The 13,563-nt window shown below is 42.2% G+C and overlaps 1 protein-coding gene across 1 annotated transcript in view; it reads left to right on the forward strand.

The window, feature by feature from the left end:
* LOC135523044 (fibrinogen C domain-containing protein 1-like) overlaps positions 1-13,563 on the forward strand; it is a 111,306-nt gene that overhangs the window by 42,283 nt on the left and 55,460 nt on the right. The gene's annotated exons all lie outside the window — the stretch shown is intronic.

Below are 13,563 nucleotides of genomic sequence, written 5' to 3' on the forward strand. Positions count from 1 at the left end.
TAATCGAACCCACAAATGCTGATGCTCCAGATACTCAACGAGTCTAAAGAAGGCCAGTTTTATTGCTTCTTTCATCAGAACAACAGTTTTCAGCTGTGTTAACATAATTGCAAAAGGATTTTCTAATGATCAATTAGCCTTTTAAAATGATAAACTTGGATTAGCAAAAACAACGTGCCATTGGAACACAGGAGTGATGGTTGCTGATATTGGGCCTCTGTTTGCCTATGTAGATATTCCATAAAAATTCTGCCGTTTCCAGCTACAATAGTCATTTACAACATTACGAATGTCTACGCTGTATTTCTGATACATTTTTTGTTATTTTAATTGACAAAAAAATAGTTTTTCTTTCAAAAACAAGGACATTTCTAAGTGGCCCCAAACATTTGAACGGTAGTGTATATATTTTTTATAATCATTTTTTAGCAAAAGGTTAGGGCTCAAAACAGGTGGGGCTCTCCCCCACCTGCCTTGAATGATGGGTCGCCACTGACAGTTCAGCAGTTACTCCGGTCGGCCCCAGTGTCAATAAATTAATAAAACCAAAAGCTGACCTTGACTTGGAAAAGTTCCAGTGTTGGATAGCTAGTTAACATAGCATCCCTCTCTGTTTGAGTTGGCCGGACTATCTTTTGCTTTCAGTACTAAATTCATTTTCTGATCCTTTGATTGGGTGGACAACATGTAATTTCATGCTGCAAGAGCTCTGATAGGTTAGAGGTTTCCTCAGGAAGTTGTCATAATTACTGTGCAAGTCTATGGAAGGGGGTGAGAACCATAAGCCTCCTAGGTTTTGTTTTGAAGTTAATGTACCTAGAGAAGAATGGAAGCTAGCTGTCTTCTGGGTACACCATGGTGCTACCCTACAGAGTGCTGTTGAGGCTACTATAGACCTTCATTGCAAAACAGTGTGTTGTAATCAACTATTTGGAGACGTGAATATATTTAGTATAGTTTTATCTAAAAAGGATAATAATAACATTTTTATGAAAGTAGCGCACAACACACATTTAAAAGAAACAGACAGACAGACAGGCAGACAGGTAGACAGGCAGGCAGACAGGCAGACAGGCAGGCAGGCAGAGAGATGCAAGCACCAAACCAACTTTATTTGTTTATTTTTTACTTGAGTCACAGAGCAGTTAAAAGTATGGCCTTTTGTAAAAGTATTACTCACTAATTCATCAAACACATAGGAGCTTTAATAGTGGTCCGCAAACTATTAAATAAGTTCTAATTAAGTCTAACTTTCAGGGTATGTTTGGACACATTCATTTGTGTTACTTTTCTCATCAATATTATTGAAGTGACCTCTATCACTTTATTGCTCAAACGCCAATTATTCTGAATTCTGGTTCTATGAGGGATCACTTAAAAGTGCCTCTTTCTCAATTTTCAAATGCATTGCAATGTGTTTCATATATAGTGCCCAATTAACTGTTCAAGTGTCTTGAATATAATATCCACGGGCTCCTTGGCTTTCTTACCTCTCTTGCATTTTATGTTGCTCTTGTATGTAATGTTGTACAGAGCATCAAACTTTACACATGACAACATGACATGAGGTCAACAAAAAACCCTGCATGGGGTTTGCTTTATTTGTCATTGGTCACCCGATGGACATCTTCCTCCCATATGTAAGCAAGTGGACTCCCTATCCCGCTGGTGCAGTTTGAATAAGTTCCATTCTGTCACACCCTGACCATAGTTTGCTTTGTATGTTTCTATGTTTTGCTTGGTCAGGGTGTGATCTGAGTGGGCATTCTATGTTGTGTGTCTAGTTTGTCTGTTTCTGTGTTTGGCCTGATATGGTTCTCAATCAGAGGCAGGTGTTAGTCATTGTCTCTGTTTGGGAACCATATTTAGGTAGCCTGTTTGGTGTTGGGCTTTTGTGGGTGATTGTTCCTGTCTCTGTGTTTGCACCAGATAGGGCTGTTTTGGTTTTCCACGTTTGTTGTTTTGTATTCTATTACTGTTTAGTTGTCTTATTAAAAAACATGAATAGAAACCACGCTGCATTTTGGTCCGCCTCTCCATCACACCAAGAAAACTGTTACACATTCATTTCCCCGCCTGCAGTCAAGGTCTGCAGAAACCCCCCAGATGGCTTGTGCTGAGAGGAGCGGTGGTGAAATGGCATTTTAAACTGAAAAGAGTGTGATATTCATACATTCCCCCCTGCGGGATGGCAATAGCTGAAATAGTGACCTTGCAGCATTGCCTCTATGACTTGTTGAGGTCTCCAGGGCTCTAGAGTCATCTCCCCTTAGCTTGATGTCTAGAGACTGGCTCAGGTTGGTTTAGCAGAGTAGTACCAGGAGACACATTCCCAGACCAAAGAGTCATTCAATGAATCATTCAAGGAGAGCCCTTTGTTAGCTCTCCATTAAACCAACTGTGGGCAACCACCGCTCATTAGGATCAATGGCTCTGATAAACTCATTAGCCATAGTAAAGCAATTCATAAGGAGAATATTACAGACCAAGCTGTTTCCCACCGACGAGTTTCCTATATTTCTGATACATTTTCTTCCTTCTGAGCACATCTCAGCAGTGGGAGATGGAAGGCGAAGAATGGCGCATTTACAGGGAATTAATAGTCACAGCGACCCTATTCATCATCGCTGGCTTCCAGCAGTTTCCTGATGAGGATGCAGTCTCATCTCTCTCTGCACCGTTGAAGAGCTGGGAGCTCTGCTTTCCTGAGGTACAGGAGGGCTGCTGGTACACTCTCAGACATAACCCCCCCCCCTCTCTCTCTCCTGCTCTCTCTCTCTCTCCACTCTCTCTCTCTCTCCCTTTTCCTCCATTTGTTTGCCATATAAACACATGAATAGAATATGAATGAGGAAGCCAATTTATGATGTGTGGTACGAGCCTTAGCCAAGTGCTTCCTCCAAGGTCATAGTGTTGGAATCCAGTATTACCGTAGTGTTAGCCTCGTGAGAAAGCCAGATCATATCATACAACCCTAATGGAAAGCATGGATGAAGGGACACTATATGGCCAAACATATGTGGACACCTGCTCATCGAACATCTCATTCCAAAATCATGGGCATTAATATGGAATTCGTCCCCCCTTTGTTGCTATAACAGCCTCCACTCTTCTGGGAGGCTTTCCACTAGATGTTGGAACATTGCCATTGGCACTTGATACCATTCAGCCACAAGAGCATTAGTGAGTTTGGGCACTGATGTTGGGCGATTAGGCCTGGCTCGCAGTCGGCATTCCAATTCATCCCAAAGGTGTTCGATGTGATTGAGGTCAGGGCTCTGTGCAGGCCAGTCAAGTTCTTCAACACCGATCTCAACAAACCATTTCTGTATGGACCTCGCTTTCTGCACGGGGGCATTGTCATGCTGAAACAGAAAATGTCCTTCCCTAAACTGTTGCCACAAAGTTGGAAGCACAAAATCGTCTAGAATGTCATTCTATGCTGTAACGTTAAGATTTCCCTTCACTGGAACTAATGGGACTAGCCCAAACCATGAAAAACAGCCACAGAACATTAATCCTCCTCCACCAAAGTTTACAGTGGACTATGTTTACTATGTATTCGGGCAGGTAGCGTTCTCTTGGCATCTGCCAAACCCAGATTAGTCTGTTGGACTGCCAGATGGTGAAGCGTGATTCACCACTCCAGCAGACTCATTGCATTGCGCATGGTAATCTTAGGCTTACAGTATGTGCGGCTGCTCGACCATGGAAACCCGTTTCACAAAGCTCCCTACGAACAGTTCTTTTGCTGATGTTGCTTCCAGGGGCAGTTTGGAACTCGGTAGTGATTGTTGCAAAAGAGGACAGACCATTTTTAATGCCCTACCAGCTTCAGCACTCATTGGTCCAGTTCTGTGAGCTTGTGTGGCCTACCACTTCATGGCTGAGCTGTTGTTGCTCCTAGACATTTCCACAATAGCAGCACTTAGTTGACTGGGGCAGCTCTAGCAGGGCAGACATTTGACGAACTGACTAGTTGGGAAGGAGTCATCCTATGACGGTGCCACATTGAAAGTCACTGAGCTCTTGGAGATTGTTTGACTGTGTGCTCAATTTTATACACCTGTCATCAACGGGTGTGGCTGAAATAGCAGAATCCACTAATTTGAAGGGTTATCAACATACTTTTGGCCATGTAGTGTATTTTCGCTGAGGCAGCCCTGATGTTGACAAAGTGACAAAGTGAACAGAACAACCACTTAGTGGTTCTTTGTAGTATAATTGGTAGAAAATGACGCTTGTAACATCAAGATAGTGAGTTAGATTCCAGGGACCACCCATCAATAAAATGTATACACACATAACTGTAAGTAGCTTTGGATAGAATCTTCTGCTAAAGGCATATATTATTATTATTACAAGCCAGAGTGAGTTGGCAGATGTCACTCAGATCACTCTGATTTCAGTTACATGTTGAGGCTTAGCATCAGCTGTGGTGGTGAAGGAAAGGGTTACCTGCTAATAAACATTTAATATAACATTTAATATATATATATATATATATATATATATATATTTATTTATTTATTTGTGTACTTTTACCCCATTTTTTACCAATTGGTAGTTACAATCTTGTCCCATCGCTGCAACTCCCCTATGGACTCGGGAGAGGCGATGGTTGAGAGCCATGCATCCTCTGAAACATGACCCTGCCAAGCCGCACTGCTTCTTAAGCCAGCCGCACCAATGTGTCGGTGGAAACACCGTCCAGCTGGCGACTGGGGCCAGCTTGCAGGCGCCTGGCCCGCCACAAGGAGTCGCTAGGGCACGATGGGACAAGGAAATCCTGGCCGGCCAAACCCTCCCCTAACCCGGACGACACTGGGCCAATTGTGCACCGCCTCATGGGTCTCTCGGTCACTGCCGGCTGTGACACAGCCTGGGATCGAATCCAGGTCTGCGATGCAGTGCCTTAGACCAGTGCACGCTTGGGAGGCCCCCTGCTAATAAACTTTTTGATAATTAACCGTCCCCCTGGTGGAAGCTCCATAACCAGGCCTTCTTTTAGATGAGCTCCTGAGTGGTGCAGCGATCTAAGGCACTGCTAGAGGTGTCACTACAGACCCTGGTTCGATTCCAGGCTGTTGCACAATTGGCCCAGCACTGTAGATAGGTGGGTTATGACACTCTGGTGTGCAAATATGCCTAAGAGGGAGTGTCTCCATCAGGACACTTCATGCTCTACAGGAGAGCTGTCAAAGATCAAGACCTCGGAGGCCCAGCATCCATACATTATGATCACATTATAACCATCATCTGGAGGGGTCGTCACTAGCTACCACAGTCACAAAGTCATAATTATGGCTAAACCCTGCCTATTTCTACAAAAATATTTATACAGTATAGCCAATTTGTACTTTGTAGCTGTGACAACTAGTTACTGTAGTGATCGACAATATGACAGTATGCCCTCTGCTTTTATAACATTTCATAAATGCCTATCTATAGTTATAAATGGCAGAGTTGTTGTATTTCCAGTACTTTTGATCCAAAAATGTTTTTGATTTGTTTTATTTATTTTGTCTTGTTTTAAAGAGAAAGTAAAAGAAACCAGACAGTAAAACAGCCTCTCAGGGAGATGGACTTACTGGGAACCAGTCATCCAGGAATCATTCTCTGTCTAACCAACTGGGGGATTACTCCAGCACACAGGTCCTCACTGTCTCTGGCACGACAGAGCATGGGAATAAGTTTCAAGTTTTAATGTCACATGCACAAATACAGTGAATTGCCTTTCTTGCAAACTGAAAAACCAACAATGCAATTACAATGTATTAGTAGAAAAAAACATGAGAAAAATAATAGGAAATATGAAATACACAATTAAGTAAGTAGGTAAGCATACTATATACAGGAAATATTTCAAAAAGGATTTTACATGTGCAGGGATACTGGATGGAGGGATGGAGGTAGATATGTTATGTATAGGGGTGAGGGGACAATGCTACAGGATATAAGATAAACAGAGTAGCAGCAGCTTTTATGTGAGTGGGTGTTGTGACTGTTGCTCATCGAATGATTACAAGTTAATAATTGTGTGATTAACTGAATCAAGCAATTATTAACTCATTAACCTGGGGCACCATGGGAAAACTAGTTTTTATTGAGTTTCTATTTCCCAAATTAACTCAAAGAATATCAGAGTATCGATTTTACAACAGCCGCTAATTAACCAGTTACCTCTACCAATCTCGTTCTGAACGTCGTATAGCCCGTGAATCTGCACAGACCCTAGTCTCACTAATGAATTCGTACCACACCAATCTTAGTTTAATATTTATTTACAAAAAAGCTAAAATGGTGATAAAAGATGCACATAGACAAAACACATTATAGGCTATTGATTAGAACTTAGTATAACGGGCCAACACACTATGGCACATGTTACCCACAATGAGGATTTCAAAAGAGAGAGAAAAAAGAAAGTACACAAGAGAAATATACATTTGGGTGAATTTGTCAGCTATGCTATTCTAACCCTAGCCTTGCCCCAAACTGCCGCTCTTATGGGTCAGAATATAATGATGTAATTACATGGGGATGATCTCAGAGGATTCTCTGCGTGGAACGTTCCGCTGTTCGATGACGCACTTCTCCTGCGCACCTCCCTGCTCGTCCTCCCGGTATCCGTGTCCTTTTTGGCTTAGGAGTCTGTTCCCTCAACCTTTTCACTGGAAGGGGTCTTCTGAGGACAGACAGCTCTGTAGCTCAGAGCTCACAGCATAGGAATGAAACCCTTTAGATACCATGATTCGATGGGAGATGGAGGCTAGGTGGTTCAACTTGAATTCACCCGCTTAGACACAGCTACTCATCCGTAGCTTGGGTAGAAAAGGATTTCTTTGTCCTCAAACTTGCGTTGCGTTCTTTTTTAGAACTTGCTGCAGCTGGGGTCACGTAGTCCTCCTGTAAATTCTATACTCGCAGGTTTTATACCCTTGGGTCAGAAGTGGGCGTAGCCACCTTTAGGGAAATTCTCTGGGCATACCAATTTAATGAGGCAAGGTCCAGATTTGACTCAAATCCAATTTTAGACAACTAACTTAACATTTCATCTTCCCCAAAACATTCTCTTTGATTTGGATATTTTCCATACAATGTACAATGTATAAACATCAAACATATACCAGGAAAACCCTTCACATTACAATGTTTTAGTAATAACACCATCTATTAACCTTTAATAACAAAACAAAAATGACATACATTTTCATATCCCATCTATCGTCATGACCACCATTGTGGCTGACGGAAACCATTGTTACAAAGTGCCTTTATTTCATGTTTAATGTTCTGAGGCTGGTTCTCCATAGTAACAGCACAAAGGAATTGTCTGTGGCCTGAGATTTACAAGGGGCGTGAGGGGTCATAAAACCCCCCACATCTTCAGACCCCTAGATCTCTCCTCCTCTGTTGGGGAGTGGTTGTGGTTGTAGTCTCCTGTAACCTGACCTGGTCAGGACAGTCATGACAGTGTGCTGGTGTGTAAATGTACAGTATGTGCATATTACGTGTGAGTGACTTAATGATGGAGTGAGTGCTCGTGTTTGTGTGTGTGTGTGTGTGCGTGAGTGCGTGCGTGCGTGCGTGCGTGCGTGTGTGTGTGTGTGTGTGTGTGTGTGTGTGTGTGTGTGTGTGTGTGTGTGTGTGTGTGTGTGTGTGTGTGTGTGTGTGTGTGTGTGTGTGTGAGAGAGCGATAGTGTGTGAGTGTGTAAGGCCCTGTGAGTGTGCATAGAGACAGTGCAAAGATTTTAATAAAAGCTCAATAAATATACAAGTTTAACTCAGATAGTCCATGAAGCTATTTTGTTAGCTATTTGTCAGTCGTATTGCTTGGGGATAGAAGCTGTTCAAGAGCATGTTGGTGTCAGACTTGATGCACCGGCAGAGAAAATAGTCCATGGCTTGGGTGGTTGGAGTCTTTGAAGATTCTTTTCACACTGCCTGATATAGAGTTCCTCGATGTGGAACGTGACGAGGTTGGACCCAGGTGCAGAGAAGAGACCAGACGAAGAATCAGTGGTTAAGGATAAACGTAATACTTTTCTGAGAAACGGTAGCTACAGGATCACAGTACACTTGAAAAACAACAAACACTAAGTCTCAAAAACTCACTCAGGAAACAAATGCACACTGTAAACAATTCAAGCTTCCGCAAAGGACAACAGAAAACATACCTCTTTTAACAAAAAAATCATATTGAGTTAAATTGGACACACCTGAGTGTCGTTAATGTCTCTAGGACGGTCTCTGCCGCCCTCTAGTGACAGGTGGAACCATGATGTACTGGGCTGTCCACACAACTCTCTGTAGTGCCATGCAATCGAGGGCGGTGCTATTTCCATTCCAAGCAGTGATGCAGCCAGTCAATATGCTCTCAATGGTACAGCTGTAGAACCCCCGTTTCCTGTAGTCCACGATCAGCTCCTTGGTTTTGCTGACTTTGAGGGAGAGGTTGTTGCTCCGGCACCAGGCTGCCAGGTCACTGACGTACTCCCTGTATGCTGACTCATCGTCACCGGTGATCAGGCCTACCACCGTCGTGTCGTCAGTGAACTTGATAATGGTGCTGGAGTAGTGAGTGACTACACAGTTGTGGGTGAACAGGGGGTACAGGAAGGGACGAAGCACACACCCATGTGGGGCCCCTGTGTTAAGGGTCAGCGTGGCGGAGGTGATATTGCCTTTCCTCACCACCTGAGTTCGGCCTTCAGGAAGTCCAGGATCCAGTTGCAGACAGAGGTGTTCAGACCCAGAGTCCTAAGCTTAGTGACGAGTGACGAGCTTGGAGGGGACAATGGTATTGAACTCTGAGCTGTAGTCAATGAACAGCAATTCTCACATACTGTAGGTATTCCTCTTATGTAGGTGGGTGAGGGCAGTGTGGAGAGCAATTGATATTGCATCGTCTATGGATCTGTTAGGGCGGTATGCAAATTGGAGTGGGTCTAGGGTGTCTGGGATGGTGGAGTTAATGTGTGCCATAACTAGCCTCTCAAAGCACCCAATGATTATAAAAGTGAGTGCTACAGGGCCGTAGTCATTGTAGCATGAAGCCTTAGAGTCTTTAGGAACAGGAATGATTGTGGTAATATTAAAACATGTGGGGATTACAGACTGGGACAAGGAGAGGTTGAAAATGACTGTGAATATGCCTGCCAGCTGTTCTGTGCATGCTCTGAGAGCGCGCCCGTCAGGCCTTGTGGCCTTGCGGGTGTTGACCTAATTAAAGACCCTTCTCACGTCGGCTTCAGAGTGCGAGATCACCCAATCTTCTGGGTTGGTGATGGCCCTCACACCCGTCTCGATGTTGTTGTCAAAGCGTGTATAAAATGCTTTGAGTTTGTCTGGTAGAGAGGCATCATTGGGCAGCTCACGGTTGGGTCTTCCTTTGTAATCCGTAATGGACTGATGCCCCTGCCACATACGGCAGGCGGCGAAGCCTATGTAATATGATTGTACCTTATTCCTATATAGTCCTTTTGCTTGTTTGGTGACTCCTGCGGAGGTCATAGCGGGCCTTCTTGTACTTATTCTTGTCTTCGGCCACAGCATCAGTGTTGCCTACAATAGCTCTGTGGTGGTAGCCCTGTTCTTTAGTTTAGCACCAAACTCTGTGTTAATCCAGGGTTTTTCATTGGGGAAGCAGTGAACCCTCACTTGGGTTCAACATCGGTGATGTATTTTATAATGAAACCTGTGACGGAGGTGGTTAGCTTGTCAATGTTATCGGCTGAGTCTCGAAACATATTTCAATCAGCGCTAGCAAAGCAGTCCTGTAGCATAGCCTCTGATTCCGGTTACAATTTCTCAATGGAGCGAATCACGGGTATTTCCTGTTTCAACTTCTGCTTGTAAACAGGAAGCAAGAGTACGGAGTCATTATCTGATTTGCCGAATGGCGGACGAGGGAGGGCATTGTATGCTTGCTTGTGTGTAAAGTAGAAGTGGTCTAAGACTTTATCGCCTCTAGTGGCGTTAGAGACGGGTTGATGGAAGTTGGACATCACGTGCCTAAGTGATGCCAAATTAAAATCACCAGAAACCAGAAAGGCAGCCTTTGGGTGTAGGTCTTCCTGCTTGTTTATAGTCTTGTACAGTTAACTTCTTACGGCTGAAATCCCGTTAACGTGATCGATATGACAACAGCCAGTGAAAGTGCAGGGCGCCAATTTCAAACAACAGATATCTCATAATTAAAATTCCTCAAACATACAAGTATTATACACCATTTGAAAGATAAACTTGTTGTTAATCCCACCAGTGTCCGATTTCAAAAAGGCTTTACGACAAAAGCATACCTTGTGATTATGTTAGGTCAGCACCTAGTCACAGAAAAACCCAACCATTTTTCCAGCCAAAGAGAGGAGTCACAAAAAGCAGAAATAGAGATGAATCAAATCAAATCAAAATGAATCACTAACCTTTGATGATCTTCATCAGATGACACTCATAGGACTTCATGTTACACAATACATGTATGTTTTGTTCGATAAAGTTCATATTTATATCCAAAAATCTCAGTTTACATTGGCGCGTTATGTTCAGTATTGTTTTGCTTCCAAAACATCCAGTGATTTTGCAAAGAGCTACGTCAATTTACAGAAATACTCACAATAAACATTGATAAAGGATACAAGTGTTATGCATGGAATTATAGACAAACCTCTCCTTAATGCAACCGCTGTGTCAGATTTGAAAAAAGCTTTACGGAAAAAGCACACCATGCAATAATCTGAGTCCATCATTTATGTCCAAATACCTCCTTTTTGTTTGCGTGTTTAGTTCACAAATCCAAATTCATGAGGAGCGAGCACTAGGTCCAGACGAAAAGTCAAAAAGTTCCATTACAGTTTGTAGAAATATGTCAATCGATGTATAGAATCAATCTTTAGGATGTTTTTAACATAAATCTTCAATAATGTTCCAACCGGAGAATTCCTTTGTCTTTAGAAATGCAATGGAACGCAGCTACCTCTCACGGGTGCCCGCGAGACTGAGCTCATGGCCTTCTACCAGACCTCTTACTCAATCAGCTCTTATTCTCTTCTACTTCACAGTAGAAGCCTGAAACAAGGTTCTAAAGACTGTTGACATCTAGTGGAAGCCTTAGGAAGTGCAATCGGACCAAATTGTACACTGTATATTGGATAGGCAAAGACTTGAAAACCTACAAACCTCAGATTCCCCATTTCCTGGTTGGATTTGTTCTCGGGTTTTTGCCTGCCATATGAGTTCTGTTATACTCACAGACATCATTCAAACAGTTTTAGAAATTTCAGGGTGTTTTCTATCCAAATCTACTAATCATATGGGGGGCAGAACTCAATACTGCCCCCCAGCCATAAGAAGTTAAGCGGCACCTTGCTATCCTGAGGTGGAATGTATACAGCAGTCACAATAACAGCTGAAAACTCCCTCAGGAGGTAGGTTTGGCATTTGACCACCAGGTACTCCAAGACAGTGGGTTGATAAAATATAGCAATCCAGTTTCAATTTGAGCCTGTAAAGTTTGATACTGTCACACCCTGACCTTAGAGCTTTTTATGTCTCTATTTTGGTCTGGTCAGGGTGTGATTTGGGTGGGCATTCTATGTTACTTTTTCTATGGTTTTGTATTTCTTTGCTTTGGCCGTGTATGGTTCTCAATAAGGGACAGCTGTCTATCGTTGTCTCTGATTGGGAACCATACTTAGGTAGCTTTTTCCCACAGGATTTTTGTGGGTAGTTATTTTCTGTTTTGTGTTTCTGCACCTGACAGGACTGTTTCGGTTTTTGTTCATTCTTTTGTGATTTTTGTTATTTAGTGAAATAAAAGTATGAACACTTACCACCCTGAGCTTTGGTCCACACCTTCTTCAACAGATGATCGTTACAGATACATCCTTTTCTCTTAAAGCTTCTCTCCAAGCGAAGCACCCGAAGCTCGGCAGTCCTCTCCGCTCATTCTGTTTTTTTCAGTAGTTGCTTTATTTTTCTACCTCTCATAACTTGGGAAACGACATTGGAGTGAATGTGGGCTTATTTTTTATTATTATTTTTTATTATTTGTAGTGTTTACCCCATTTTCTCCCCAATAGCTGGTTGTGTGTGCTCCCTCTCCGGCCTCTAAGTCACCAGGCTGCTCAATATGGCACACACCTGTCACCATTGTTACGCGCACCTGCGTGTTGTCAGACTCACCTTCCTCCCTGACTACCTTCCCTATATGTGTCACTTCCTTTGGTTCATTGTTTCTGTTGCTGTGTCATGTCTATGCGTTGTTTGTGTTTCTTGTTTTGTATTTAGTTGTGTTTAGTTATTAAACACTCACTCCCTGAACTTGCTTCTCGAGTTATTAATAAAAAGCACATTTAATCCATATAGGACTCAAATGTCCCTGATACTAGCAGAACTAGAAATGCAATCAGACTGAATACACAATTCTTTGCATTTTATTTTATTTGCTAAAGGAAGTGTTCAAATGAATGCTTTATTCATTATGGCTCTAGAAGGTTTACTGAAATATTTATCTTTGATATACAGCACAGCAAATTTTAAACATTTTCAGTTGGATGTAATATTGCAGGTGTCTTGTAAAAAACAATTATGTTCAATGTATTTTTGATGTGTATACTACTTTTTCCAGTAACCTGTAATTCATTAGTTCCTGAAGTGTCTTTAAAAAAACTATTTAAACATGTTTTCTCTGTTGGATAAGGTTTGAACAGTATTTCTGTATAAAACCTAAAATCCTACTCTCAGATTCTATGCAATAATTCCATTGTGAAGAAGCAGGTAATTTGTGGTGATACTGTATCTTGACATTCAAATTTACAGTATGTTATGTATGGACCCAGCAGCAGTACAGAAGTCACAGAGAATGTCTAGCTCGTCCTTGTAAATATCTTGTCTATCAACGTGTCTATTGTTTGAAATATCAAATGGGTAAAAAATATTATGATGCCTCCTTCATATACTGTAGATTTTTAATTCTTAATGGGTTTGAATTCATCATTAGACATGCCTGGAATTGGAAATCCAATGTAATTTTCATCCACAATATTTCAGCAGTAGATTTTCCACAGAGCCTGTCTGAATTGGTTAAGTATGATCTTGGCAGGCGATTGAACTTCCGTTGCTGACATCAAGTCAAAATGTATTTGTCAGATTGGACAAATACACAGGTGTAGTAGTCCTTAGCGTGAAATGCTTACTTACAAGCCCTTAACCAACATTGCAGTTCAAGAAATAGAGTTAAGAAAATATTTACTAAATAAATCAAATAAAAATATATAAAAGTAACAGAAGAAAATTACATAACAATAACTAGGCTTTATACAGGGGGTACCAGTGCTGAGTCAATGTGCAGGTGTAGAGGTTAGTCGTGGTAATTTGTAAAGTGACTATGCATAGATAATAAACAGCGAGTAGCAGCATTGTAAAAAGCAAGGGGTTGGTCAATGCAAATAGTCCGGGTGGCCGTTTGATGAAGTGTTCGGCAGTCTTATGGCTTGGGGATAAAAGCTGTTAAGTAAGGAGCCTTTTGGACTTGGTGCTCTGGTACCGCTGGAGACTTTG

Source organism: Oncorhynchus masou, chromosome 1, assembly GCF_036934945.1.
Source record: "Oncorhynchus masou masou isolate Uvic2021 chromosome 1, UVic_Omas_1.1, whole genome shotgun sequence".
NCBI lineage: Eukaryota > Metazoa > Chordata > Actinopteri > Salmoniformes > Salmonidae > Oncorhynchus > Oncorhynchus masou.